The sequence below is a fragment of the Panulirus ornatus genome, chromosome 11 (genome assembly GCF_036320965.1).
Source record: "Panulirus ornatus isolate Po-2019 chromosome 11, ASM3632096v1, whole genome shotgun sequence".
NCBI lineage: Eukaryota > Metazoa > Arthropoda > Malacostraca > Decapoda > Palinuridae > Panulirus > Panulirus ornatus.
Genome location: NC_092234.1, coordinates 76306277 through 76330110, shown reverse-complemented (window position 1 = coordinate 76330110; position 23834 = coordinate 76306277).

Sequence of the window (23834 nt, the reverse complement as noted above, 5' to 3'; positions counted from 1 at the left end):
AATATCGTACCAAGTTTCTCTCTCCTGTCCTGCCTGACTCTCGTCGCAAGCCTTTCTCTCCTGTCCTGACTGACTCTCATCCTAAGCCTCTCTCTCCTGTCTTGTCTGACTCTCGTCCCTATCCTCTCTAGATTGTCCTGTCTGACTGTCTTCCCAAGCCTCACTTCCGTGTGTTGCCTGACTATCGTCCCAAGCCTCTTCATCCTGCCCTACCTAACTTTCTTCCCAAACCTCTCTTTTTTTCTGCCTGACGCTCGTCTTAAGCATCTCTTTCCTCTTCTGCCTAACTCTCGTCCCAAGCCTCCCTCTCCTGCCCTGCCTGTCTCTCGTCCGAAGCCTCTCTCTCCTGTCAGGAGAGACTCTTGCCCCAAGGCTGTCTCTCCTGTCAGACTTGACTCTTGTCCTAAGCCTCTCTATCCTCCCGGGCCTGACTCTCGTCCCAAGCCTCCCTCTCTTGCCCTTCCCTCCTGTCCTCCCTGACTCTCGTCCCAAACCTCTCTCCCCTGTCCCGTCTGACTCTCGTCCCAAGCCTCTCTCTCCTTTCCTGTAGACTCTCGTCCAAAGACTCTCTCTCCTCTCCTACCTGACTCGTTACAAGCCTATTTGTCCTGTCCTGCCTGACTCCCGTCACAAGCCTCTCTCTCCTGTCTTGCCTGACTCTCGTCGCCAGCCCCTCTCTCCTGTTCAGCATGGCTCTCGTTTCCAGCCCTTCTCTCCTGCCCAGCCTGACTCTCGTCCCAAGCCTCGCTCTCCTGTCCTACCTGATTCTCGTACCAATCCTCTCTCTCCTCTCCTGCCTAACTCTCGTCCCAAACCTCCCTCTCCTTTCCTGCCTGACTTTCGTACCAAGACTCTCTCTCCAGTCCTGTCTGACTATCGTCGGAAACACCTCTCTCCTGTCCTGCCTGACTCTCGTCCAAAGACGCTCTCTCCTGTCCTGCCTGACTCTCATCTTAAGGGTCTCTCTCCTCTCATATCCTGAGTCTTGTCCTAAGCCCCTCTCTCCTGTCCTGCGTGACTCTCTACCCTAGCCTCTCTATACTTTCCTGCCTTACTGTCTTCCCAAGACTCACTTTCATATGATGCCTGACTATCGTCCCAAGCCTCTTAATACTGCCATTCCTGACTCTCTTCCCAAACCTCTCTCAGCTATTCTGCCCGACTGTTGTCCCAAGCCTCTCTTTGCTCTCCTGCCTGACTCTCGTTCCATGCCTCTCTCTCATGTCCTGCCTGTTTCTCGTCACAAGCCTCTTTGTCCTGTCAGGTGAGACTCTCGTCCCAAGGCTGTCTCTCCTTTCCTACTTGACTCTTGTCCTAAGCCTCTCTATCCTCTTTGGCCTGACTCTAGTCCCAAGCCTCCCTCTCCTTCCTTAATCAACTCTCGTCTCAAACCTCTCTCCCCTGTCCTGTCAGACTCTCGTCCCAAACCTCTCTCTCCTGTCCTACCGACTCTCGTCCCAAGCCTCTTTCTCCTCTCCTACCTGACTCTCGTCACAGGCCTATTTGTCCAGTCTTTCCTGACTCTCGTCCTAAGCCTCTCTCTCCTGTCCTGCCTGACTGTCTTCGCCAGCCCCTCTCTCTTGTCCAGCCAGATTCTCGTCTCCAACCCTTCCGTCTTCCCCAACCTGACTCTCGTTCCAAGACTCTTTCTCCTACCCTGCCTGACCCTCGTACCAAGCCTCTCTCTCATCTCCTGCCTCACTCTCTTCCAAAGCCTCTCTCTCCTTTCCTGCTTCACTCTGGCCTCAGACTTCACTTTTCTTTCCCGCCTGACTCTCGTCCTAATCCTCACTCTCTTGCCCTGCCTGACTCTCGTGCCAAGCCTCTCTCTCCTGTCCAGCCTGAATCTCGCCCCAGAGTTCACTTTTTTTACATGCCTGATTGTCGTCTCAAGCCTCTCCCTCCTATCCTACCTGACTCTAGTCCCAAGCCTTTCTCTCCTCTCCAACCTGACTCGCCTCTCAAGCCTCTCTCTCCTTTCCTGCCTGACTCTTCTCCCAAGCCTCTCTCTCCTCTCCTGCCTGACTATCGCCCCAGACTTCACTTTTCTTTCCAGTCAGAATCTCGTACCAAGTTTCTCTCTCCTGTCCTGCCTGACTCTCGTCGCAAGCCTTTCTCTCCTGTCCTGACTGACTCTCGTCTTAAGCCTCTCTCTCCCGTCCTGCCTGACTCTCGTCCCTATCCTCTCTCCACTGTCCTGCCTGACTGTCTTCCAAAGCCTCACTTTCCTGTGTTGCCTGACTATCGTCCCAAGCCTCTTAATCCTGCCCTGCCTGACTCTCTTCCCAAACCTCTCTCTTCTATTTTGTCTGATTCTCGTCTCAAGCCTCTCTTTCCTCTTATGCCTGACTCTCGTATCAAGCCTCCCTCTCCTGCCCTACCTGACTCTCGTCCCAAACCTCTCTAACCTGTCCTATCTGTCTCTCGTTCCAAACCACTCTCTCCTGTCCTGCTGACTCTCGTCCACAGCCTCTCTCTGCTCTCCTACCTGACTCTCGTCCCAAACCTCTCTCCCCTGTCCTGTCTGACTCTCGTCCCAAGCCTCTCTCTCCTTTCCTGCTGACTCTCGTCCAAAGCCTCTCTCTCTTATCCTACCTGACTCTCGTCACAAGCCTATTTGTCCTGTCCTGCCTGACTCCCGTCCCAAGCCTCTCTCTCCTGTCTTGCCTGACTCTCGTCGCCAGCCCCTCTCTCCTGTTCAGCCTGGCTCTCGTCTCCAGCCCTTCTCCCCTGCCCAGCCTGACTCTCGTTCCAAGCCTCGCTCTCCTGTCCTACCTGATTCCCGTACCAATCCTCTCTCTCCTCTCCTGCCTGACTCTCGTCCCAAGAATCTCTTTCCTCTCCGGCCTGACTTTCGTCCCAAGCCTCTCTCTCCTGTCATACCTGAATCTCCTCCCAAGCCTCTCTCTCCTATCCTGCATGACTTTCGTCCCAAGCCTCACTCTCCTTTCCTGCCTGACTTTCGTCCCAAGCCTCTCTCTCCAGTCCTGTCTGACTCTCGTCCGAAGCACCTCTCTCCTGTCCTGCCTGACTCTGGTCCAAAGACGCTCTCTCCTGTCCTGCCTAACTCTCATATCAAGGGTCTCTCTCCTCTCATATCCTGAGTCTTGTCCTAAGCCCCTCTCTCCTGTACTGCCTGACTCTCTACCCTAGCCTCTCTCCACTTTCCTGCATTACTGTCTTCCCAAAACTCACTTTAATGTGTTGCCTGACTATCGTCCCAAGCCTCTTAATCCTGCGATGCCTGACTCTCTTCCCAAAACTCTCTCATCAATTTTGACCGAATCTTGTCCCAAGCCTCTCTTTGCTCTCCTGCCTGACTCTCGTTCCATGCCTCTCTCTCATGTCCTGCCTGTTTCTCGTCACAAGCCTCTTTCTCCTATCAGGTGAGACTCTCTTCGCAAGGCTGTCTCTCCTTTCCTACTTGACTCTTGTCCTAAGCCTCTCTATCCTCTCTGGCCTGACTCTAGTCCCAAGCCTCCCTCTCCTTCCCTAACTAACTCTCGTCTCAAACCTCTCTCCCCTGTCCTGTCAGACTCTCGTCCCAAACCTCTGTCTCCTGTCCTGCTGACTCTCGTCCCAAGCCTCTCTCTCTCTCCTACCTGACTCTCGTCACAGGCCTATTTGTCCAGTCTTTCCTGACTCTCGTCCCAAGCCTCTCTCTCCTGTCCTGCCTGACTGTCTTCGCCAGCCCCTCTCTCTTGTCCAGCCAGATTCTCGTCTCCAACCCTTCCGTCTTGCCCAACCTGACTCTCGTCCCAAGACTCTTTCTCCTGTCCTGCCTGACTCTCGTACCAAGCCTCTCTCTCCTCTCCTGCCTGACTCTCTTCCAAAGCCTCTCTCTCCTCTCCTGCCTTACTCTGGCCTCAGACTTCACTTTTCTTTCCCGCTTGACTCTCGTCCTAATCCTCACTCTCTTGCCGTGCCTGACTCTCGTGCCAAGCCTCTCTTTCCTGTCCAGCATGAATCTCGCCCCAGAGTTCACTTTTCTTACCCGCCTGATTCTTGTCCCAAGCCTCTCCCTCCTGTCCTCCCTGACTCTCGTCCCAAACCTCTCTCCCCTGTCCCGTCTGACTCTCGTCCCAAGCCTCTCTTTCCTTTCCTGTTGACTCTCGTCCAAAGACTCTCTCTCCTCTCCTACCTGGCTCGTTACAAGCCTATTTGTCCTGTCCTGCCTGACTCCCGTCCCAAGCCCCTCTCTCCTGTCTTGCCTGACTCTCGTCGCCAGCCCCTCTCTCCTGTTCAGCATGGCTCTCGTTTCCAGCCCTTCTCTCCTGCCCAGCCTGACTCTCGTCCCAAGCCTCGCTCTCCTGTCCTACCTGATTCTCGTACCAATCCTCTCTCTCCTCTCCTGCCTAACTCTCGGCCCAAGCCTCCCTCTCCTTTCCTGCCTGACTTTCGTACCAAGACTCTCTCTCCAGTCCTGTCTGACTATCGTCCGAAACACCTCTCTCCTGTCCTGCCTGACTCTCGTCCAAAGACGCTCTCTCCTGTCCTGCCTGACTCTCATCTTAAGGGTCTCTCTCCTCTCATATCCTGAGTCTTGTCCTAAGCCCCTCTCTCCTGTCCTGCCTGACTCTCTACCCTAGCCTCTCTATACTTTCCTGCCTTACTGTCTTCCCAAGACTCACTTTCATATGTTGCCTGACTATCGTCCCGAGCCTCTTAATCCTGCCATGCCTGACTCTCTTCTCAAACCTATCTCAGCTATTCTGCCCGACTGTTGTCCCAAGCCTCTCTTTGCTCTCCTGCCTGACTCTCGTTCCATGCCTCTCTCTCATGTCCTGCCTGTTTCTCGTCACAAGCCTCTTTGTCCTGTCAGGTGAGACTCTCGTCCCAAGGCTGTCTCTCCTTTCCTACTTGACTCTTGTCCTAAGCCTCTCTATCCTCTCTGGCCTGACTCTAGTCCCAATCCTCCCTCTCCTTCCTTAATCAACTCTCGTCTCAAACCTCTCTCCCCTGTCCTGTCAGACTCTTGTCCCAAACCTCTCTCTCCTGTCCTGCTGACTCTCGTCCCAAGCCTCTCTCTCCTCTCCTGCCTCACTCTGGCCTCAGACTTCACTTTTCTTTCCCGCCTGACTCTCGTCCTAATCCTCACTCTCTTGCCGTGCCTGACTCTCGTCCCTAGCCTCTCTCTCCTGTCCAGCCTGAATCTCGCCCCAAAGTTCACTTTTCTTACCCGCCTGATTCTCGTCCAAAGCCTCTCCCTCCTGTCCTAACTGAATCTCGTCCCAAACCTTTCTCTCCTTTCCAACCTGACTCGCCTCTCAAGCCTCTCTCTCCTTTCCTGCCTGACTCTTCTCCCAAGCCTCTCTCTCCTCTCCTGCCTGACTATCGCCCCAGACTTCACTTTTCTTTCCAGTCAGAATCTCGTACTAAGTTTCTCTCTCCTGTCCTGCCTGACTCTTGTCGCAAGCCTTTCTCTCCTGACCTGACTGACTCTCGTCTTAAGCCTCTCCCTCCTGTCCTTCCTGACTCTCGTCCCTATCCTCTCTCCACTGTCCTGCCTGACTGTCTTCCAAAGCCTCACTTTCCTGTGTTGCCTGACTATCGTCCCAAGCCTCTTAATCCTGCCCTACCTGACTCTCTTCCCAAACCTCTCTCTTCTATTTTGTCTGATTCTCGTCTCAAGCCTCTCTTTCCTCTCCTGCCTGACTCTCGTCCCAAGCCTCCCTCTCCTGCCCTACCTGACTATCGTCCCAAACCTCTCTCACCTGTCCTATCTGTCTCTCGTCCCAAACCTCTCTCTCATGTCCTGCCTGTTTCTCGTCACAAGCCTCTTTCTCCTGTCAGGTGAGATTCTCGTCCCAAGGCTGTCTCTCCTTTCCTACTTGACTCTTGTCCTAGGCTTCTCTATCCTCGCTGGCCTGACTCTAGTCCCAAGCCACCCTCTCCTTCCTTAACTAACTCTCGTCTCAAACCTCTCTCCCCTGTCCTGTCAGACTCTCGTCCCAAACCTCTCTCTCCTGTCCTGCTGACTCTCGTCCCAAGCCGCTCTCTCCTCTCCTACCTGACTCTCGTCACAGGCCTATTTGTCCAGTCTTTCCTGACTCTCGTCCCAAGCCTCTCTATCCTGTCCTGCCTGACTGTCTTCGCCAGCCCCTCTCTCTTGTCCAGCCAGATTCTCGTCTCCAACCCTTCCGTCTTGCCGAACCTGACTCTCGTCCCAAGCCTCTCTCTCCTTTCCTGCTGACTCCCGTCCCAAGCCTCTCTCTCCTGTCTTGCCTGACTCTCGTCGCTAGCCCCTCTCTCCTGTTTAGCCTGGCTCTCGTCTCCAGCTCTTCTCTCCTGCCCAGCCTGACTCTCGTCCCAAGCCTCGCTCTCCTGTCCTACCTGATTCCCGTACCAATCCTCTCTCTCCTCTCCTGCCTGACTCTCGTCCCAAGACTCTCTCTCCTCTCCGGCCTGACTCTCGTCCCAAGCCTCTCTCTCCTGTCATACCTGACTATCCTCCCAAGCCTCTCTCTCCTGTCCTGCATGACTTTCGTCCCAAGCCTCACTCTCCTTTCCTGCCTGACTTTCGTCCCAAACCTCTCTCTCCAGTCCTGTCTGACTCTCGTCCGAAGCACCTCTCTGCTGTCCTGCCTGACTCTCGTCCAAAGACGCTCTCTCCTGTCCTGCCTGACTCTCATATCGAAGGTCTCTCTCCTCTCATATCTTGAGTCTTGTCCTAAGCCCCTCTCTCCTGTCCTGCCTGACTCTCTACCCTAGCCTCTCTCCACTTTCCTACCTTACTGTCTTCCCAAGACTCACTTTAATGTGTTGCCTGACTATCGTCCCAAGCCTCTTAATCCTGCCATGCCTGACTCTCTTCCCAAACCTCTCTCATCTATTCTGCCCGACTCTTGTCCCAAGCCTCTCTTTGCTCTCCTGCCTGACTCTCGTTCCATGCCTCTCTCTCATGTCCTGCCTGTTTCTCGTCACAAGCCTCTTTGTCCTGTCAGGTGAGACTCTCGTCCCAAGGCTGTCACTCCTTTCCTACTTGACTCTTGTCCTAAGCCTCTCTATCCTCTCTGGCCTGACTCTAGTCCCAAGCCTCACTCTCCTTCCTAACTAACTCTCGTCTCAAACCTCTCTCCCCTGTCCTGTCAGACTCTCGTCCCAAACCTCTCTCTCCTGTCCTGCTGACTCTCGTCCCAAGCCTCTCTCTCCTCTCCTACCTGACTCTCGTCACAGGCCTATTTGTCCAGTCTTTCCTGACTCTCGTCCCAAGCCTCTCTCTCCTGTCCTGCCTGACTGTCTTCGCTAGCCCCTCTCTCTTGTCCAGCCAGATTCTCGTCTCCAACCCTTCCGTCTTGCCCAACCTGACTCTCGTCCCAAGACTCTTTCTCCTGTCCTGCCTGACTCTCGTACCAAGCCTCTCTCTCCTCTCCTGCCTGACTCTCTTCGAAAGCCTCTCTCTCCTCTCCTGCCTCACTCTGGCCTCAGACTTCACTTTTCTTTCCCACCTGACTCTCGTCCTAATCCTCACTCTCTTGCCCTGCCTGACTCTCGTGCAAAGCCTCTCTCTCCTGTCCAGCCTGAATCTCGTCCTCAGAGTTCACTTTTCTTACCCGCCTGATTCTCGTCCCAAGCCTCTCCCTCCTGTCCTACCTGACTCTCGTCCCAAGCCTTTCTCTCCTTTCCAACCTGACTCGCCTCTCAAGCCTCTCTCTCCTTTCCTGCCTGACTCTTCTCCCAAGCCTCTCTCTCCTCTCCTGCCTGACTATCGCCCCAGACTTCACTTTTCTTTCCTGTCAGAATCTTGTACCAAGTTTCTATCTCCTGTCCTGCCTTACTCTCGTCGCAAGCCTTTCTCTCCTGTCCTGACTGACTCTCGTCCTAAGCCTCTCTCTCCTGTCCTGCCTGACTCTCGTCCCTATCCTCTCTCCACTGTCCTGCCTGACTGTCTTCCCAAGCCTCACTTTCCTCTGTTGCCTGACTATCGTCCCAAGCCTCTTAATCCTGCCCTGCCTGACTCTCTTCCAAGCTCTCTCTTCTATTTTGTCTGATTCTCGTCTCAAGCCTCTCTTTCCTCTCCTGCCTGACTCTAATCCCAAGCCTCCCTCTCCTGCCCTACCTGACTCTCGGCCCAAACCTCTCTCCCCTGTCCTGTTCGACTCTCGTCCTAAGCCTCTCTCTCCTGTCCTGATGACTCTCGTCCAAAGCCTCTCTCTCCTCTCCTACCAGACTTTCGTCCTAAGCCTATTTGTCCTGTCATGCCTAACTTCCGTCCCAAGCCTCTCTCTCCTGTCCTGCCTGACTCTCGTCTCCAGCCCTTCTCTCCTGCCAAGCCTGACTCTCGTTCCAAGCCTCGCTCTCCTGTCCTGCCTGACTCTCGTACCAATCCTCTCTCTCCTCTCCTGCCTGACTCTCGTCCGAAGCCTCTCTCTCCTCTCCTGCCTGACTCTCGTCCCAAGCCTCTCTCTCCTGTCCTGAATGACTTTCGTCCCTAGCCTCCCTCTCCTTTCCTGCCTGACCTTCGTCTCAAGCCTCTCTCTCCAGTCCTGTTTGACTCTCTTCCGAAGCCCCTCTCTCCTGTCCTGCATGACTCTCATCTCATGGGTATCTCTCCCCTCATATCCTAAGTCTCGTCCTAAGCCCCTCTCTCCTGTCCTGCCTGACTTTTTTCCCTATCCTCTCTCCACTGTTGTGCCTGACTGTCTTCCCAAGACTAACTTTTAGGTGTTGCCTGACTATCGTCCCAAGCCTCTTATCCTACCCTGCCTGACTCTCTTCCCAAACGTCTCTCATCTATTCTGCCTGACTTTTATCACTAGCCTCTCTTTGCTCTCCTGTCTGACACTCGTTCCATGTCTCTCTCTCATGTCCTGCCTGTTTCTCGTTAAAAATCTCTTTCTCCTGTCAGGTGACACTCTCGTCCCAAGGCTGTCTCTCCTGTCCGACTTGACTCGTGTCTAAAACCTCTCTATCCACTCCGGCATGACTCTCGTTACAAGCCTTCCTCTCCTGCCCTACCTGACTCTCGTCCCGAGCCTCCCTCCCATGTCTTATCTGACTCTCATCCCAAACCTCTCCATCCTGTCCTGCTGCCTCTCCTGCTAAGCCTCTCTCTCCTCTCCTACCTGACTCCTGTTAAAAGCCTCTCTCTCCTGTCCTGCCTCACTCTCGTCCCAAACCTCTCTTTCCTGTTCAGCATGAATCTCGTCCCAAGACTTTCTCTCCTGTACTTCCTGACTCTCGTCCCAAACTTCACTTTTCCTTCCCGCCTGACTCTCGTCCCAAACCTGTCTCTCCTATCCCCCCTGACTCTCGTCCCAAGTCTCTCTCTCCTGTCCTGCCTGACTCTCTCCCCAGACTTCCCTTTTCTTTCCCGCCTACCTCTTGTCCCAAGCTTGCCCCTCCTGTCCAGCCTGACTCTTGTCCCAAGCCTCTCTCTCCTGTCCTGCCTGACTTTCGTCCCAAACCTCTCTGTACTATTCAGCATGATTCTCGTCCCAAGCCCTATCTCCTGTTCTGCTTGACTCTCGTCCCAAGCCTTTCTTTGCAGTCCTGTCTGACTGTTGTCCCAAGCCCCCCTCTTCTGTCCTGCCTGACTTTCGTCTCGAGCCTCTCTCTCCTATACTCCCCGACTCTCGTCCCAAACTTCACTTTTCTTTACCACCTGGCTCTCGTCCCAAGCCTCTCTCTCCTGTCCTGCCTGACTCTCGTCCAAAACCTCTCTCGCCTGTCCTGCCTGACCCTTTCACCAGACTTCCCTTTTCTTTCCAGCCTAACTCTCGTCCCAAGCCTCCCTCTCCTGTCCTATCTGACTCTCGTCCCAAGCTTCTCTCTCCTGTCCTGCCTGACTTTCGTCCCAAACCTCTCTCTCCTGATGAGCATGACTCTCGTCCTAAGCATTTCTCTCCTGTCCTGCCTGACTCTCGTCCCAAGCCTCTCTCTCCTGTCCTGCCTGATTCTCGTCCCAAACCTTTCTCTCCTATGCTGCATTACTGTCGTCGCCAGCCCCTCTCTCCTGTGTAGCCTGACTCTCGTCTCTAGCCCTTTTCTCCTGCCCAGCCTAACTCTCTTTCCAAGCGTCTCTCTCCTGTGTAGCCTGACTCTCGTCCCTAGCCCTTTTCTCCTGCCCAGCCTAACTCTCTTTCCAAGCGTCTCTCTCCTGTCCTGCCTGACTCTCGTACCAAGCCGCTCTCCTGTCCTGCCTGACTCTCGTCCCAAGCCTCTCTCTCCTGTCCTGCCTGACTCTCTCTCCAGACGTCACAATTCTTTCCCGCCTGACTCTCGTCCTAAGCCTCTCTCTCTGTCCTGACTGACTCTCGTCCCAAGCCTCTCACTCCTGTCCTGCGTGACTCTCTCGAAGGACTTCACTTTTCTTTCACGCCTGACTCTTGTCCCAGGCCTTTCTCTCCTGTCCTACCTGACTCTCGTCCCAGACCTCTCTCTCATGTCCTGCAAGACTTTCGTCCCTAGCCTCCATCTCCTTTCCTGCCTGACTCTCGTCCCAAGCCTCTCTCTCTTGCCCTGTCTGACTCTCGTCCGAAGCCTCTCTCTCCGTTCTTGCCTGACTCTTGTCCCAAGGCCCTCTCTCCTGTCCTGCCTGACTCGCTTCTCAAGCTTCTCTCTCCTCTCACATCCTGAGTCTCGTCCTCAGCCCCTCTCTCCTGTCCTGCCTGACTCTCTTCCCTATCCTCTCTCCATTGTCCTACCTGACTGTCTTCACAAGCCTCACTTTCCTGTGTTTTCTGACTATCGTCCAAAGCCTCTTAATCCTTCCCTGCTTGACTCTGTTCCCAAAACTCTCTCTTCTATTCTCCTTGACTCTCGTCCCAAGCCTCTATTTCCTCTCCTGCCTGACTCTCGTACCAAGCCTCTCTCTCATGTCCTGCTGTTTCTCGTCCCAAGCCTCTTTCTCCTGTCAGGTGAAACTCTTGCCCCAAGGCTGTCTCTCCTGTCCGACTTGACTCTTGTCCTAAGCCACTCTATCCTCTCATGCCTGATTCTCGTCCCAAGCCTTCCTCTCCTGCCCTACCTGGCTCTCGTCTCAAGCCTCCCTCCCCTGTCTTATCTGACTCTAGTCCCAAATCTCTCTCTCCTGTCCTGCTGCCTCTCGTCCCAAGCCTCTCTCTCCTCTCCTACCTGACTCCTGTCACAAGCCTATTTGTCATGTCCTCCCTGACTCTCGTCCCAAGCCTCTCTCTCCTGTCCTGCCTGACTGTCGTCGCCATCCCCTCTCTCCTGTCGAGCCTGACTCGTCTCCACCACTTCTCCCCTGCCCTACCTGACTCTCGTCCCAAGCCTCTCTCTCCTGTCTTCCCTGACTCTCGTACCAAGTCTCTCTCCTCTCTAGCCTGACTCTCTTCCCAGGCCTCTCTCTCCTGTACTGACTCTCGTCGCAAACTTCACTTTTCTTTCCCGCCTGACTCTCGTCCAAAGCCTCTGTCTCCTGCCCAGCCTGACTCTCGTCACAAGCCTCTCTCTCCTGTCGTGCCTTACTCTCTCCCTAGACTTCTATTTTCTTTCCCGCCTAACTCTCATCCAAAGCCTCCCTCTCCTGTCCTTCCTGACTCTCGTCACAAACCTCTCTCTCCTGTCCTGCCCGACTCTCGTTCCAAACCTCTCTCTCCTCTTCAGCATGACTCTCGTCCCAACACCCTATCTCCTGTTCTGCCTGACTCTCGTCCCAAGCCTTTCTTTCCAGTCCTGTCTGACTGTCTTCCCAAGCCTCCCTCTCCTATCCTGCCTGACTCTCGTCCCAAGCCTCTCTCTCCCGTCCAGCCTAATTCTTGTCCCAAGCCCCTCTCTTCTGTCCTGCCTGATTCTCGTCCCAAGCCGATCTCTCCTGTCTTGCCTAACTCTCGTCCAAAGCCTTCCTCTCGTGTCGTGCTTGACTCTCTTCCCAAGCCTCTGTCTCCTGTCCAGCCTGACTCTTGTCCCAAGCTTCTCTCTCCTGTCCTGCCTAATTCTCGTCACAAGCCTCTCTCTCCTGCCCAGCTTGACTCTCGTCCCAAGCTTCTCTCTCCTGTCCTACCTGACTCTCGTCCCAAGCCTCACTCTCCTGTCCTTCCTGACTCTCGTACCGAGCCTCTCTCTCCTGTCCAGCCTGACTCTCGTCACAAGAATCTCTCTCCTGTCGTGCCTGAGTCTCTCACTAGACTTCCCTTTTCTTTCCCGCCTAACTCTCATCCCAAGCCTCCCTCTCCTGTCCTTCCTGACTCTCGTCCCAAGCCTCTCTCTCCTGTCCAGTCTGTCTCTCGTCCCAGACCTCTCTCACTTGTTTAGCCTGACTCTCTTCCCAAGCCCCCATCTAATGTGGTGCGTGACTCTTGACCCAAGCGTTTCTTTCCAGTCCTGTCTGACTGTCGTCCCAACTCTCACTCTCCTCTCCTGCATTACTCCCGTCCCAAGCCTCTCTCTCCTGTTCTGCCTGATTCTCATCCCAAGCTCTCTCTCCTACCCTGCTTGATTCTCGTCCCAAGCCCATCTTTCCTGTCCTGCCTGATTCCCGTCCAAAGCCTCTCTCTCCTATCGTGCTTGACTCTCGTCCCAAGCCTCTCTCTGCTGTCCAGCCTGACTCTCGTCCTAAGCCTCTCTCTCTTGTCCTGCCTAACCTTCGTCCCAAGCCCATCTCTTCTGTCCTGCCTGATTCTCGTCAAAAGCCTCACTGTCCTGCCCAGCTTGACACTCGTCCCAAACCTCTCTCTCCTGTCCTGCCTGACTGTCGTCGCCATCCCCTCTCTCCTGTCGAGCCTGACTCGTCTCCACCACTTCTCCCCTGCCCTACCTGACTCTCGTCCCAAGCCTCTCTCTCCTGTCTTCCCTGACTCTCGTACCAAGTCTCTCTCCTCTCCAGCCTGACTCTCTTCCCAGGCCTCTCTCTCCTGTACTGACTCTCGTCGCAAACTTCACTTTTCTTTCCCGCCTGACTCTCGTCCAAAGCCTCTGTCTCCTGCCCAGCATGACTCTCGTCACAAGCCTCTCTCTCCTGTCGTGCCTTACTCTCTCCCTAGACTTCCATTTTCTTTCCCGCCTAACTCTCATCCAAAGCCTCCCTCTCCTGTCCTTCCTGACTCTCGTCCCAAACCTCTCTCTCCTGTCCTGCCCGACTCTCGTTCCAAACCTCTCTCTCCTCTTCAGCATGACTCTCGTCCCAAGACCCTATCTCCTGTTCTGCCTGACTCTCGTCCCAAGCCTTTCTTTCCAGTCCTGTCTGACTGTCTTCCCAAGCCTCCCTCTCCTATCCTGCCTGACTCTCGTCCCAAGCCTCTCTCTCCCGTCCAGCCTAATTCTTGTCCCAAGCCCCTCTCTTCTGTCCTGCCTGATTCTCGTCCCAAGCCGATCACTCCTGTCTTGCCTAACTCTCGTCCAAAGCCTTCCTTTCGTGTCGTGCTTGACTCTCTTCCCAAGCCTCTGTCTCCTGTCCAGCCTGACTCTTGTCCCAAGCTTCTCTCTCCTGTCCTGCCTAATTCTCGTCACAAGCCTCTCTCTCCTGCCCAGCTTGACTCTCGTCCCAAGCTTCTCTCTCCTGTCCTACCTGACTCTCGTCCCAAGCCTCACTCTCCTGTCCTTCCTGACTCTCGTACCGAGCCTCTCTCTCCTGTCCAGCCTGACTCTCGTCACAAGAATCTCTCTCCTGTCGTGCCTGAGTCTCTCACTAGACTTCCCTTTTCTTTCCCGCCTAACTCTCATCCCAAGCCTCCCTCTCCTGTCCTTCCTGACTCTCGTCCCAAGCCTCTCTCTCCTGTCCAGCCTGTCTCTCGTCCCAGACCTCTCTCACTTGTTTAGCCTGACTCTCTTCCCAAGCCCCCATCTAATGTGGTGCGTGACTCTTGACCTAAGCGTTTCTTTCCAGTCCTGTCTGACTGTCGTCCCAACTCTCCCTCTCCTCTCCTGCATTACTCCCGTCCCAAGCCTCTCTCTCCTGTTCTGCCTGATTCTCATCCCAAGCCCTCTCTCCTACCCTGCTTGATTCTCGTCCCAAGCCCATCTTTCCTGTCCTGCCTGATTCCCGTCCAAAGCCTCTCTCTCCTATCGTGCTTGACTCTCGTCCCAAGCCTCTCTCTGCTGTCCAGCCTGACTCTCGTCCTAAGCCTCTCTCTCTTGTCCTGCCTAACCTTCGTCCCAAGCCCATCTCTTCTGTCCTGCCTGATTCTCGTCAAAAGCCTCACTGTCCTGCCCAGCTTGACATTCGTCCCAAACCACTCTCTCCAGTCCTGCCTCACTCTCGTCCCAAACTTCTCTCTCCTGTCCTGCCTCACTCTCCTCCCAAGCCTCCCTTTCCTGTCCTGCCTGACTCTCTTCCCAAGCCTTTCTCTCCTGTCCTGCCTGTCTCTCGTCCCAAGCCTCTTTCTCCTTTCAGATGAGACTTGCCCCAAAGCTGTCCTGCCTGACTCTCGTCCATAGCCTCTCTCTACTGTCCTGCCTGACTCTCGTCCCAAGCCTCTCTCTCCTGCCCAGCTTTTCTCTTGTCGTAAACCTCTTTCTCCTGTCCAGCCTGACTCACGCCCCAGGCCTCTCTCTCCTATCCTACCTAACTCTGGTCCAAAGCCTCTCTTTCAAGTCCTGCCTGACTCTCGTCTGAAGCCTTTCTTTACTGCCCTACCTGACTCTCTTCCCAAACCTCTCTCTCCTCTCCTGCTGACTCTCGTCCCAAGCCTCTCTCTCCTCTCCTGCCTGACTCAGGTCCCAAGCCTCTTTGTCTGGTCTGCCTGACTCTCGTCCCAATCCTTCCCCTTCTGCCCAAGTGACTCTCGTGCTATGCCTCTCTCTCCTATCCTTCATGATTCTCGCCCCAATGCTCTCTCTCTCTAATGTCTTCTCTGACTCACGTCCCAAGCCTCTTTCTCCTGTGTTTCCTGGCTCTCGTCCCAAGCTTCTTTCTCCTGCCCTGCATGACTCTACTCCGAACCCTGTCTCCCCTGTCCTGTCTGACTCTATTCCCATGCCTTTCTCTTCTGTCCTACCTGATTCTCGTCCCAAGACTCTCTCTCCTATCCAGCCTGAATCTCGTCCCAAGCCTTTTTCTCCTGTCCTGCCTGACACTTCTAAGCCACTCTCTCCTATCCTGCCTGAATCTTCCCCCAGACTTCACTTTTCTTTCCCGCGTGACTCTCGTACCAAGCCTCTCTCTCTCCTATCCTGCCTGACTCTCGTCACAAACCCCATAGTTCACTTTCCTTTCCCGCGTGACTCTCGTCCCAAGCCTCTCCCTCCTCTCCTGCCTGACTCTCGTCCTAAGCCTCCCTCTCCTGGCCTACCTGTCTCTCGTCCCAATCGTCTTTTTCCTGTCCAGTGAGCCCCTTGCCCCTAGGCTCTCTCTTCTGCCCGACTTGACTCATGCCCTAAGCTTCTGTATCCTCTCCGGCCTGACTCTCGTCCCAAGCCTCTCTCTCCTGTCCAGTCTGACTCTCGTCCGAAGCCTCTCTGTCCTGTCCGGCCTCACTCTCGTCGGAAGCCTCTCTCTCCTGTCCTGCCTTACTCTCGTCCCAATCCACTCTCTATGCTTATGCCTGATTCTTGTCCGAAGCCTCTCTCTCCTATCTTGCCTGACTCTCGTCCCAGGCATCTCTCTCTAACCTGTCCATATCTGACTCTCGTCCCAAGCCTCTCTCTCCTGTCCGGTTAGCCTCTTCCCCCATCTCTATCTCTCCCGTCCGACCTGACTCTCGTCCTAAGCCTCTCTATCCTTTTTGGCATGACTCTTCGCAATCGTTTCTCTCCTGCCCTGTCTAACTCTCATCCCAAGCCTCTCTCTCCTGTCCTGCCTGACTCTCGACCCAAGCCTCTCTCTCCCGTCCAGCCTGACTCTCGTCCCGAGCCTCTCTCTCCTATCCTGCCTGACTCTCGTCCCAAGCCTCTCTCTCCTGTCTTGCTAGACTCTCGAACCAAGCCTCTCTTTCCCATCTAGCCTGACTCTCGTCCCAAGCCTCTCTCTCCTGTCATGCCTGACTCTCGTCCCAAGCCTCTCTCTTCTATCCAGCCTGACTCTCGTCCCAAGCCTCTCTCTTCTATCCAGCCTGACTCTCTTCCCAAGCCTCTCTCTCCTGTCCTGCCTGACTCTCGTCCCAAGCCTTTGTCTCCTATCCAGCCTGACTCTCGTGCCAAGCTTCTCACTCCTTTCATACCTGAGTGTCGTCCCAAACCTCTCTCTCCTGTCTTCCTTGACTCTAGTCCCAAGCCTCTCTCTCTCCTGTCCTGACTGACTTTCTTCCCAAGCCTCTCTCTCCTGTCCGGTTAAAATTTTGCCCAAAGTCTCTCTCTCCTCTCCGACCTGAACTTCGTCCTATGCCTCTCTGTCCTCTCCGGCATGACTCTCCTCGCAAGCTTCTCTCTCCTGCCTCCTATGACATTCGTTTCAAGCCTCTTTCTCCTGTCCTATCTAACTCTCGTCCCAAGCCCCTCTATACTGTCCTGCCTTACTCTCGTCCCAAGCATTCCTGTCCAGTCCTGCCTGACTCTCTTCCCAAGCCTCTCTTCTGTCCGGCCTAACTCTCGTTCCAAGCGTCTCTCTACTGTCCTGCCTGACTCTCGTCCCAAGCCTTTCTCTCCCCTCTAAACTGACTCTCCTCCCAAGCCTCTCTCTCCTGTCCTGCCTGACTCTCCTCCCAGGCCTCTCTCTCTTCTCCTGCCTGACTGTCGCCCCAGACTTCACTTTTCGTACCAAGTTTCTCTCTCCTGTCCTTCCTGACTCTCGTCGCAAGCTTCTCTCTCCTGTTCTGACTGACTCTCGTCCTATGGCTCTCCCTCCTGTCCTGCCTGACCCTCGTCCCTATCCTCTCTCCACTGTCCTGCCTGACTGTCTCCCAAAGCCTCACTTTCCTGTGTTGCCTGACTATCGTCCCAAGCCTCTTAATACTACCCTGCCTGATTTTCTTCCCCAACCTCTCTTATCAATTTTGCCTGATTCTTGTCTCAAGCCTCTCTTTACTCTCTTGCCTAACTCTCGTCCCAAGCCTCCCTCTCCTGTCCTGCCTGTCTCTCGTCCCAAGCCTCTTTCTCCTGTCAGGAGAGACTCTTACCTCAATGTTGTTTGTCCTGTCCGACTTGCCTCTTGTCCAAAGCCTCTCTATCATCTCCTGCCTGACTCTCGTCCCAAGCCTCCCTCCCCTGCCCTGCCTGACTCTCGTCCCAAACCTCTCTCCCCTGTCCTGTCTGACTCTCGTCCCAAGCCTCTATCTCCTGTCCTACATGACTCTCGTCACAAGCCTATTTGTCCTGTACTGCCTGACTCTCGTCCCAAGCCTCTCTCTCCTTTCCTTCCTGACTCTCGTCGGCAGCCCCACTCTAATGTCCAGCCTGACTCTCGTCTCCAGCCCTTCTCTCCTGCCCAACCTGACTCTCGTCCCAAGCCTCGCTCTCCTGTCCCGCCTGACTCTCGTACCAATCCTCTCTCTCCTCCCCTGCCTGACTCTCGTCCCAAGCCTCTCTTTCCTCTCCTGAATGACTCTCGTCCCAAGCCTTTCTCTCCTGTCCTGTCTGACTCTCGTCCGAAGCACCTCTCTCCTGTCCTGCCAGACTCTCGTCCCAAGACCCTCTCTCATGTCCTGCATGACTCTCATCTCAAGGGTCTCCTTTCATATCCTGAGTCTCGACCTAAGCCCCTCTCTCCTGTCCTGCCTGACTCTCTTCCTTCTCCTCTCTCCACTGTCCTGCCTTACTGTTTTCCCAAGACTCACTTTCATGTGTTGCCTGACTATCGTCCCAAGCCTCTTAATCCTGCCCTGCCTGACTCTCTTCCCAAACCTCTCTCTTCTATTCTGCCTGACTCTTGTCCCAAGCCTCTCTTTGCTCTCCTGCCTGACTCTCGTTCCATGCCTCTCTCTCATGCCTTGCCTGTTTCTCGTCCCAAGCCTCTTTGTCCTGTCAGGTGAGATTCTCGTCCCAAGGCTGTCTCTCCTGTCCGACTTGAATCTTGCCCTAAGCCCCTCTATCCTCTCCGGCATGACTCTCGTCCCAAGCCTTCCTCTCCTGCCCTACCTAACTCTCGTCCCGAGCCTCCCTCCCCTGTCTTATCTGACTCTCGTCCCGAACCTCTCTATCCTGTCCTTGTACCTCTCGTGCCAAGCCTCTCTCTCCTCTCCTACCTGACTCCTGTCAAAAGCTTCTCTCTCCTGTCCTGACTCACTCTCGTCCCAAACCTCTCTCTCCTGTTCAGCATGAATCTCGTCCCAAGCCTCTCTCTCCTGTCCTGCCTGACTCTCGTCCCAACCCTCTCTCTACTCTCCTGCCTGAATCTCTTCCCAAGACTCTCTCTCCTGTGCATCCTGACTCTCGCCACAAACTTCACTTTTCTTTCCCGCCTGACTCTCATCCAAAGCCTCTCTCTCCTGTCCTGCCTGACTATCGTCCCAAGTCTCTCTCTCCTGTCCTGCCTGAATCTCTCCCCAGACTTCCCTTTTCTTTCCCGCCTAACTCTCGTCAAAAGCCTCCCTCTCCTGCCCTGCCTGACTCTTATTCCAAGCCTCTCTCTATTGTCCTGCCTGACTCTCGTCCAAAACCTCTCTCTACTATTCAACATGACTCTCGTTCCTAGCCCCTATCTCCTGTTCTTCTTGACTCTCGTCCCAAGCCTTTCTTTCAAGTCCTGCCTGACTCTCGTCCCAAGCCTCTCTCTCCTGTACTTCCTGACTCTCCTCCCAAACTTCACTATTTTTTTCCCGCCTGACTCTCGTCCCAAGCCTCTGTCTCCTGTCCTGCCTGACTCTCGTCCCAAGCCTTTCTCTCCTGTCCTGCCTGACCCTCTCCCCACACTTCCCTTTTCTTTCCCGCCTAACTCTCGTCCCAAACCTCCCTCTCCTGTCCTGCCTGACTCTCATCCCAAGCCTCTCTCTCCTGTCCTGTGTGACTCTCGTCCCAAACCTCTCTCTCCTGTTCAGCATGACTCTCGTCCCAAGCATCTTTCTCCTGTTCTGCCTCACTCTCGTCCCAAGCTTCTCTCTCCTGTTCTGCCTGAATCTCGTCCCAAGCCTCTCTCTCCTGTCCTGTCTGACTCTCGTCCCAAGCCTCTCTCCTGTCCTGCCTGACTCTCGTTCCAAATCTCTCTTTCCAGTCCTGCATGATTGTCGTCGACAGCCCTTCTCTCCTGTCCATCGTGACTCTCGTCTCCAGCCCTTTTCTCTTACCCAGCCTGACTCTCTTTCCAAGTCTCTCCCTCCTGTCCCGCCTGACTCTCGTACCAAGCCTCTCTCTCCTCTCCTGCCTGACTCTCGTCCCAAGCCTCTCTCTCCTGTCCTGACTGACTCTCGCCCCAAACTTCACAATTCTTTCCCGCCTGACTCTTGTCCAAAGCCTCTCTCTCCTGACCTGACTGACTCTCTTCCCAAGCTTCTCACACCTGTCCTGCGTGACTCTCGCCAAAGACTTCACTAATCTTTCCCGCCTGACTCTCGTCCTAGGCCTTTCTCTCCTGTCCTACCTGACTCTCGTCCCAAACCTCTCTCACCTGTCTTGCAAGGCTTTCGTCCCTAGCCTCCCTCTCCTTTCCTGCCTGACTTTCGTCTCAAGCCTCTCTCTCTTGTCCTGTCTGACTCTCGTCCGTAGCCTCTCTCTCCTGTCCTGCCTAACTTTCGTCAAAGGCCCTCTCTCCTGTCCTGCCTGACTCTCTTCTCAAACCTCTCTCCACTGTCCTGCCTGACTGTCTTCCCAAGCCTCACTTTCCTGTGTTGCCTGACTATCGTCCTAAGCCTCTTAATCCTGCCCTGCTTGACTCTGTTCCCAAAACTCTCTCTTCTATTCTGCCTGACTCTCGTCCCAAGCCACTCTTTCCTCTTCTGCCTAACTCTCCTTCCATGCCTCTTTTTCATGTCCTGCTGTTTCTCGTCCCAAGCCTCTTTCTCCTGCCAGGTGAGACTCTTGCCCGAAGGTTGTCTCTTCTGTCCGAGTTGACTCTTGTCCTAAGCCACTCTCCCCTCTCCTGCCTGAGTCTCCTCCCAAGCCTCTTTCTCCTGTCCTGCCTGAGTCTCCTCCCAAGCCTCTCTCTCCTGTCCTGCCTGACTCTCGTCCCAAACCTCTCTCTCCTCTCCTACATGACTCGTCACAAGCCTATTTGTCCTGTCCTGCCTGACTCTCCTCCCAAGCATCTCTTTCCTGTTCTGCCTGACTGTCGGCGCCAGCCCCTCTCTCCTGTCCTGCCTGACTCTCGTCTCCAGCTCTTCTCTCATGCCCTGCCTGACTTTCGTCCCAAGCCTCTCTCTCCTGTCCAGCCTGATTCTCGTCCTAAGCCTCTCTCTCCTGTCCTGTCTGACTCTCATCCCAAGCCTCTCTCTTCTGTCCTGCCTGATTCTCGTCAAAACCCTCTCTCTCCTGCCCAGTTTGACTCTGGTCGCAAGCCTCTCTCTCCTGTCCTGCCCCACTCTCGTCCCAAGTCTCTCTCTCCTGTCCTGCCTGACTCTCCTCCCAAGCCTCTCTCTCCTAACCAGCCTGACTCTCGTCCCAAGCCTCTTTCTCCTGTCCTGCCTGACTCTCCTCCCAAGTCTCTTTCTCATCTACTGCCTGACTCTCGCCCGAGACTTCACTTCCCTTTCCGGTCAGAATATCATACCAAGTTTCTCTCTCCTATCCTGCCTGACTTTCGTTCCAATCCTCTCTCTCCTGTCTTGCCTTACTCTCGTCCCAGGCCTCTATCTACTGTCCAAACTCACTCTCGTCCCAAGCCTCTCTCTCCTGTCCTGTCTGACTCTCGTCCCAAGCATCTCTCTTCTGTCCTGCCTGACTCTCGTCAAAAGCCTCTCTCTCCTGCCCTGCTTGACTCTCTTCCTAAGCATCTCCCTCCTGTCCTGCTTGACTCTCGCCCCAAGCCTCTCTCTCCTGTCCTGCCTGACTCGCGTCCTAAGCCTCTTTCTCGTGTCCTGCCTGTATCTCGTCCCATGCATCTCTCTTCTGTCCTGCCTGAATCTCATCACAAGCCTCTCTCTCCTACCCTGCTTGATTGTCGTTCCAATCTTCTCTCTACTGTCCTCCCTGACTCTCGTCCCAAGCCTCTCTCTCCTGCCCAGATTGTCTCTCGTCCCAAGCCTCTCTCTCCTGTAAAGCCTGATTCACGTCCCAAGCCTCTGTCTCTTCTCCTACCTGACTCACGTCAAAAGCCTCTCTTTTATGTACTGCCTGACTCTCGTCTGAAGCCTTTCTTTCCTGCTCTTCCTGACTCTCTTCCCAAACCTCTCTCTCCTGCCCTGCTGACTCTCGTCCTAAGCCTCTCTCTCCTCTCCTGCCTGACTCAGGTCCCAAGCCTCTTTGTCCTGGACTGTCTGACTCTCGTCCCAATCTTCCCCCTTCTGCCCAAGTGACTCTCGTCCTATGCCTCTCTCTCCTCTCCTTCCTGATTCCCGGCCCAATGCTCTCTCTCTAATGTCTTCTCTGACTCACGTCCCAAGCCTCTTTTTCCTGTGTTGCCTGGCTCTCTTCCCAAGCCTCTTTCTCCTGCCCTGCATGAATCTACTCCGAACCCTCTCTCCCATGTCTTGTCTGACTCTATTCCCAAGCCTTTCTCTCCTATTTTACCTGATTCTCGTCCCAAGCCTCTCTCTCCTGTCCAGCCTGACTCTCGTCCCATACGTCTTTCTCCTGTCCTGCCTGACACTTCTCCTAAGCCACTCTCTCCTCTCCTGCCTGACCCTTGCCCAAAACTTCACTTTTCTTTCCATCGTGACTCTCGTACTAAGCCTCTCTCTCTTGTCCTGCCTGACTCTCGTCACAAACCCCAGACTTCAGTTTTCTTTCCCGCGTGTCCCTCATTCCAAGCCTCTCTCTCCTCTCCTGTCTGACTCTCGTCCCAAGCCTCCCTCTCCTGTCCTCCCTGACTCTCGTCCCAAGACTCTCTGTCCTGTCCGGCCTCACTCTCGTCGCAAAGCTCTCTCTCCTGTCCTGCCTTACTCTCGTCCCAATCCACTCTCTCTTGTCCTGCTTGATTCTTGTCCCAGGCTTCTCTCTCCTATCTTGCCTGACTCTCGTCCCAAGCATCTCTCTCTAACCTGTCCATACTGAGTCTCATCCCAAGCCTCTCTCTCTTGTCCGGTTAGCTTCTTGCACCAACTCCATCTCTCCTGTCCGACCTGATTCTCATCCTAAGCCTCTCTGTCCTTTTAGGCATGACTCTCGTCGCAATCCTTCCTCTCCTCCCCTGTCTAACTCTCGCCCCAAGCCTCTCTCTTCTGTCCTGCTTGACTCTTGTCCCAAGCTTCTCTCTCCCGTCCAGCCTGACTCTAGTCCCAAGCCTCTCTCTCCTATCCTGTCTGACTCTCGTCCCAAGCCTCTCTCTACTGTCTTGCCTGACTCTCGAACCAAGCCTCTCTCTCCTCTCATACCTGAGTCTCGTCCCTAACCTCTCTCTCTTGTCTTGCTTGACTCTTGTCCCAAGCCTGTCTCTCTCTCTCCTGTCCTGACTGACTCTCTTCCCGAGCCTCTCTCTTCTGTCTAGTTAGAATTTTGCCCCAAGTCTATCTCTGCTTTCCGACCTGAATCTCACCCTAAGCCTCTCTGTCCTCTCCGGCATGACTCTCCTCGCAAGCCTCTCTCTCCTGCCCTGTCTGACATTCGTTTAAAGCCTCTCTCCCCTGTCCTATCTAACTCTCGTCCCAAGCCCCTCTATCCTGTCCTGCCTTACTCTCGTTCCAAGCCTTCCTTTCCAGTCCGGCCTGACTCTTCCCAAGCCTCTCTCCTGTCCAGCTTAACTCTCGTCACAAACCTATCTCTCCCCTCCTGCCTGACTCTAGTCCTAAGCCCTTTTCCCCTGCCCTACCTTACTCTCGTCCCAAGCATCTCTCTCCTCTTATGCCTGACTCTCGTCCAAAGGCTTTATCTTCTGTCCAGCCTGACTCTCGAACCAAGCCTCTTTCTTCTGTTCTCCCTGACTCTCGCCCTAAGACCTTCTATCTTCTCCTGCCTGACTATCGTCCCAATCCTCTCTCTCCTGAACTCTCTGACTCTCGTCCCAAGCCTGTCTCTTCTGTCCCGCCTGACTCTCGTCCCATGCATCTCTCTCCTGTCCAGCCTAATTTTCTGCCTCAGCCTCTCTCTCCTGTCCTGCTTGACTTTCCTCCCAAGCCTCTGTCTCCTGTCCTACCTGACTTTCTTCTCAAGCCTCCTACTCCTGGCCTCCTGACTCTCGTCCTAAGCCTCCCTCTCCTGTCCTGCCTGACTCTGGTACAAAGTCTCTCTCTCCTCTCCTGCCTGACTCTCGTCCCAAGCCCCTTTCACTTGTCCTGCTTGACTCTCGTCCAAAGCCTCCCTCTCCTTTTCTACCTGACTTTCATCCCAAGGCTCTCTCTCCTGTCGTGTGTGACTCTCGGCCGAAGCTTCTATCTCCTGTCCTTCCTGTCTCTCGTCCCAAGCCTCTTTCTCCTGTCAGGTGGCACCAAGGCTGTCTCTCCTGTCCGATTTGACTCTTGTCCTAAGCCTCTCTATCCTCTCTGGCCTGAGTCTCGTCCGAAGCCTCCCTCTACTGCCCTACCTGACTCTCGTCCCAGGCCTCTCTCACTTGTCCTGTCTGACTCTCATCACAAACCTCTCTCTCCTGTTCTGCTGACTCTCGTCCCAAGCCTCTCTCTCCTCTCCTACCTGACTCTCGTCACAAGCCTATTTGTCCTGTCCTCCCTGACTCTCGGTCTAAGCCTCTTTCTCTTGCCCTGCCTGACTCTCGTCCCAAGACTCTCTCTCCGGTCCTGACTGACTCTCGAACCAAGCCTCTCTCCACTATCCTACTTGGCTCTCGTCCCAAGCCTCTCTCTCCTGTCCTGCCTGACTCTCGCCTCACACTTCACTTTTCTTTCCCGCACGACTCTCGTCCTAAGCCTCTCCCTCACGTCCTGTCTGACTCTCGTCCCAAGTCTCTCTCTCCTGTCGTATCTGACTCTCGCCCCAGAATTCATTTTTCTTTCCCGCCTGACTCCCGACCGAAGCCT